Source organism: Halichoerus grypus, chromosome 6, assembly GCF_964656455.1.
Source record: "Halichoerus grypus chromosome 6, mHalGry1.hap1.1, whole genome shotgun sequence".
NCBI classification, from domain to species: Eukaryota; Metazoa; Chordata; class Mammalia; order Carnivora; family Phocidae; genus Halichoerus; species Halichoerus grypus.
The window spans coordinates 14,822,845-14,828,844 of NC_135717.1; the positions used below are offsets into that span (position 1 = coordinate 14,822,845).

General features: G+C 44.7%; 1 long non-coding RNA gene across 1 annotated transcript; it reads right to left on the reverse strand.

The window, feature by feature from the left end:
• Positions 1–3,765: 3,765 nt before the first annotated feature.
• Positions 3,766–5,234, reverse strand: LOC144382063 (uncharacterized). Its single transcript, XR_013448454.1, has 3 exons — positions 4,512–5,234; positions 4,189–4,290; positions 3,766–4,089 (listed from the first exon to the last, which is right to left on the reverse strand). It is a non-coding gene; the product is annotated as an uncharacterized LOC144382063 (long non-coding RNA).
• Positions 5,235–6,000: the final 766 nt, after the last annotated feature.

Here is a 6,000-nt window from a genome sequence, read left to right on the forward strand (position 1 = left end):
GACACAGGTGCGGAAGGAACACCATGTGAAGACACGCGCCTAGGAGAGAGGCCTCCAAAGAAACCAACTCTCCAACACCTCGATCTTGGACTTCCAGCCTCCAGACCGTAAGTAATAAATTTCTCTTGTTTAAGCCACTCAATCTGTGGCACTTTGTTACGGCAACGCTAACAAACTAACCTGAATCCTCTGATAATTCTATGCTTAAATCCCTGAGAAACTGCCAGACCATTTTCCTCAGTGGCTGCATCTCTCCCATGGCTTTTTGATGGCGGTTCTATGTGAGATGCTTCTGAAATACACTGTATTGCAGGGGAGGTTGGAGAAATGTCCCTGTATGGAATGGGGGACTCCCCTTCACTCATAAGTAGACTCATAGAGATTACAGGCTCCCAATCAGTAGCGTCCAAGGTACTTTGTATCTTGGAGGATGCTACTCACCTGGTCGGCAGGGTTCAGACTCCACCTGGAAGAGCTCTCTCTCCAAATTGTTTCAAGGGCTCTTCACCTCTTCCCAGAGCTGCTTCTGGTGGACAAACCTCTGCTACTCCAGCTACCAAAGCAATGAGGAAGAGAGCACTGCAAAGCCCATACCCATCCATACCACGGAGCATCAGCCCACTTGGATCCGCGTCAAACTCAGCCAGGCTGCACTTCCAGAGTTTGCCATGCTGCTTTCCGTGAAGCCAAGGCACCTGCCGGTGAGCCTCATGTCCTGAATTCAGGGGATGTCCAAGTTTTGTGCTGTTTTGGAAACAGAGGGCAAGGAAGTTTCCCTCCCCATTTGGACAGATGTGGATGGATATCAGCCAGGGGTCACCTTAGCTTGAGCCTCTGTCCTCACTGATAAAATGTGCTGGACAGACATGAAGGTCAGACATGAGGAGGGGATCTGCCTAGATTATGTTGGGAAGCCAGGCCTTGGTTCTAGTAATCACCACCTTGCCCCTGCAGAGTGAGGCTCCCAAGAGGACAGGAGCTTAGTATGGTAAGCATTTGATAAGTCAATGGATGATTCCGTGAATGTCTCCTCAAATCAGGCATCCATCTCCTATTTCCCCATAGATTATGAAATCTTTTTTTTTAAAGATTTTATTTATCTATTCATGAGAGACAGAGAGAGAGAGAGGCAGAGGCAGAAGCAGGCTCCCCGGAGAGCAGGGAGCCCGATGTGGGACTCGATCCCAGGACCCTGGGATCATGACCTGAGCGGAAGGCAGACGCTTAACCAACTGAGCCACCCAGGTGTCCCAGATTATGAAAATCTAACTCCCTAGTGTGTTAGGTTTTGAAACTGTCAGAAGCACTTTGTAAATATCTGCAAAAGGGAGACTGTTAATTACAGCAGTCACAGGGAATGAAAGCGACTCAACCCAGAAAGGCAGGAAGAAAATTTAAATTCAAAATGTTCATTTACCATCAGTGAATGAGGAACACTATTATCTATTACCCTAACCAAGTATTGTGTCTTTCCACCACTATCTAAAACACTTTGAAAAAATGTTGACATTCATAGGGCTTTAAAGATTTAAAAGTCTATAAAGCTCTTTACTAAAACAATTTGATAGTAAGAGTCTTTATCTCTTTAGGTGGAAGGAAACACAACAAAGGAAACCACAGAACATAACTAAGTTTGGTCTTGCCTGGAACCCTCTCTTGAGATTGGATCATCAGCTGGCCCAAGCTCTTGGCAGAGTTCAGAACTTGTAAATTTCATTTTCTTATCAGCACAAACGGAGCCATTTTAAGACACAGCATTAACAAGCACTTGGATCAGTGATTTCATTCAGAGTTTCCTTTCATTTTGAAGATAATTCCTTTCTTGGAGGGAAACCTGTATCTCTGATCTCATATTTCCCTTTTTAAAACAGAGGGCTTATATCATTCTGTTTCTACATGGTCATACTGTGTTACTTTTTACAAAATTTTTTAGTTATTTATTTGAGAGAGAGAGTGTGCATGGGAGCTGGGTGGGGGGAGGAGAGAGGGAGAGGGACAAGTAGACTCCACACTGAGCATGGAGCCCAACGTGGGGCTTGATCCCAGGACCCCAAGATCATGACCTGAGCTGAAGCCAAGAGTCAGATGCTCAACCAACTGAGCCACCCAGGCACCCCATACTGTGTTAGTTTTGACCAAAAATTATTACCAGGCAATTAGTAGAAGGGAAGTATCTTCAAGGTAAGTCACCATGTTAGATCAGGTTTCTGAGCAGGAGGATATGTAACATCTCAGAAGGCATTTTAGGTTTAAAAAATTAGTCCTTCTCCTTCAGGAATAGCAAGTAAATGGTGTAGGAACAAAGTCTACTGCAAAACACAGAATTTCTAACAAGAATCAATTCACTTTTTTCTAAGCCCTCATTTCCTTGTCTTGTGTTTTCATTTATTGCCTCTCAAGAGTCCACTTTGTCCTCATAAAGATATTCTGATTTCCAAAGCCCAGCTGTAGAATCTGAAATGCAGAGTGTGCTGCAGCTCCCCTCCCCTCCAGCCTTCTGCGTCCTGACCTCCAGCCCCCACGCTCACTTCGCGCCGCTTCCAGAAGCCGTGGTGGGCGGGGCGGGCAGGGTGGCCCAGTAATTAGCCATTTCTGTTTACCTCACACCATAATACCCTGCGAGGGCTCCTGGGTGCCTTGCGTTCTTAAATGTGTTCGTAGGAAAATAGTTTCCTTTTCAAAGGACCAAAGAATATCAAATGACAAACTTCTCTCTCTTATGTATCTTTATCATTTTACAAATTCATGGCGGCTGTTGCATTTTCTGATTCCAGCTCTCTACAGTAAGAATTAATAAATTTCCATTTCCAGGGGCGCCTGGGTGGCTCAGTTGGTTAAGCGCCTGCCTTCAGCTCAGGTCATGATCTCAGGGTCCTGGGATTGAGTCTCACATTGGGCTCCTTGCTAAGCAAGGAGCCTGCTTCTCCCTCTGCCCGCCACTCCCCCTGCTTGTACTCTCCCTCTCTCTCTCTCTCTCTGGCAAATAAGTAAATAAAATCTTTAAAAAAATAAAATAAAATAAAATAAATAAATTTCCATTTCCAAGTTTTGCTGAATAATTATGAGTATACCCAGAGCTTTTCAGAGAAACGATTCTGAGCAATTTCTTTACCAAATTTGCTCAAATAAAATAATGAATATGGCTGAATTTTCCCTGCATGTTTGCTAATTCAGTCCTTTCTATTAGTAAAGATGACCTTTCAACAGCTCAGGGGTTAGAAGTGCCGACCCCCACCCTCCCCACCAGGGGAAGCGAGTAGTTGAAAATCCCCATATAACTTTGGACTCCCCAAACACTTAACTACTAATAGCATACTGTTAACCAGAGGCCCAATAACATAGTCGATTAACACATATTTTGTGTGTTGCGTGTATCATATACCGTACTATACTGTATTTACCAGAAAAACCCACATATAAGTGGACCCACACAGTTCAACCCGAGTTGCTCAAGGGTCAACTATATAAAGCACAGGGCAATTGAGTGTCTTAGGGGATTTGTTCATGACTTTGGCTTTTCCAGTTCAGCAGTTCTCAAAGTGTAATCCCCTGGACAGCAGCATTAGAATCTCTTGGGAACTTGTTAAAAATGCACATTCTTGAACTTCACTCCAGACCTAATGAATCAGAGACTTGGGGGGGGCAACAATCCGTTTCAATAAACTCTCCAAGTGATTCAGATGCACACTGGAGTTTGTAAATCAATATTTTAAGCTAAGAACAAGCATTTAGATAGCTCGGAGCTTGGAGGGGGACACAGGAATGCCAAGAAACCAAGTGTATATGAAGGAAAGACTTTTTTTTTTTTTTTTAAGATTTCACTTTATTTATTTGATAGATAGAGAGCACAAGTAGGCAGAGCGTCAGGCAGAGGGAGAGGGAGAAGGAGAAGCAGACTCCCCGCCAAGCAGGGAGCCGGATGCGGGGCTTGATCCCAGGACCCTGGGATCATGACCCGAGCCGAAGGCAGACGCCTAACCGACTGAGCCACCCAGGTGCAGGTGCCCCGAAGGAAAGACTTTCACTCCAGCAAACTTTCTGCAACAAATTTTCTAGAGACTTGATAACCATCTGGGGAGGCTAAAGGAACTAAAAAGAAAGCATCAAACATTTGTTTTAAAGCATTATAGGAATAGAAAAAGCCCAGAGTCTGAAATAGATTCAGATAAACAGGAATTTAAATCTTACTAGTTGTGTGAACTTGATAAGCAGCAGGTGCATTTTTAGTGTTTGTCAACCCCACGACTCTTCCATTGCTTGCCTAGAATCCATCGTTCAGTCTTTCTGGAGCTGGGGCACAGGGGTGCAAGAGCATCTGGTTATGGGGGTCCCAAATGGACCAGGTCTAGTCACTTGCAGAGAGACAAGTGACAGTGAGATAAGAAAGGAATTTATTTTGGTGAGGCGGATACCGGGAAGACAGGGGACTAGCATCTGAAGACTGTCTCCAAAGTGCTGAAAATACCTCCAGGTTTGTATAAGGAAAATGTGGGGCAAAGGTCAGTGGGTACCTGCAGGTGGGCAGTAAAGGTCAGGTCATCAGTGTCTTGGGGTCAGTCACAGGTAGGGTCTTGCTGGCTCAGGGCCGTCACTGCTTGAGCAGGTAGTTTTGGTTTCCATCAGGGGATGCTTTGCCTGCAGGCTCTTTGCCTGAGCTCAGAGATAAGCTGGAAAGACCTTAATCAATTAGAAAGTTTGAAGTCAAAATGGAGGTGGTTGAAATCCTCCTTCATTTCCACACACAGAGAAACTCTTGCAACCATATGTGTGTGCCTGGGTGCAAACCCTACTAAGAAGATGCAATTGTCCGCGTAAAGGGTTTAGAATCGGGAGCAAGCAACAATCAGGTTTTTAGCAGGGGCTGGCCTTGTAATACATGATTTCAGGAGCTCTGGGGCAGCCATCATTCTCTACAAGAATGAAGAAACCAAGAGAAAGAAGCCATTCTGCAGCTGGCCAGACGAATGAATCAGGAGTGTGTTTGCCAGGCTCCCGGCTCTTTCCTGATCCAAGTTCAAGGCGTTCCTGGGTCTAGTGGCAAATCTGACTGTGGGTTCAGCAGAACATCCCTGGATCCTCCCTGCCCCTCCCTTTTTTTCCTTTGCCAAACTGAGCTCAAGCTTGTTTCCGTGACTCATGATCAGGGAGACTTTGCTAAGACATGTGAACAATTTATCCAGTTTCACCCAACCTCAGTGTCTGTGTTTGTGCAACAAGGCTCACAATAACTACCTCGTCGACTGGTGATGATCTAAGTGAGATAACACGCGTAAAATACTCAGAACAATGTCTAGAACACAGTGGACTCAGTGGAGCTGCCCCTTCAAGTCATAAGAGTGAGCTCCGTACTCCCCTCTGTGGTCCAGGACAGACCCAAAGCCGGGGTATCCACAGATAACTTGTTCTGACTGGCAAGGACCCGAAGACAAGGAGCCTGCCAGTGATTTCAACATCTGAAAACGCTGTGTTTTCAAAAAGCTTCTTTACTTTTCTGTGATGCATTTGCCTGGGTCTTTCAGAACAGACCTTTAAGATGACAAAGACAGAGCTTTTTCTTCTTCAATTCAAAACAATCAATAGACAATGCCAGGAGCTGGGGACACAGTGGCAGTCGAGACACACCCTTTGCCCTCAAGGAGCTCACAGGTAATAAGGAGAAACATCTGGGAAGGTGGAGATTTTGCCTTACTGTGCTCACGTCTGTTCTACTGACTCAAAAAACACTGAGAAATCAGATATGCCTACTTCTTTCTCCCTGTGGGAAACATTGTAGATGCTGCTCCATTCAAAAGATTTATTTGGAGGGGGAAAAAAAAAACCTGATGCTGTAAATGTGAATTCCATTTGTGTCCACACCAAGTAAAAGATCTGTGTGGTTTGTATTTTCCTGTGAAATAATAAATTGTGGCAGATGTTAAAATACAATTTCTACTGAAATGTGAAGGCAGAGAAGAAAAATACTAGGGAGATCTCTGATTTTACTTCCAGGCAAAGAATAGA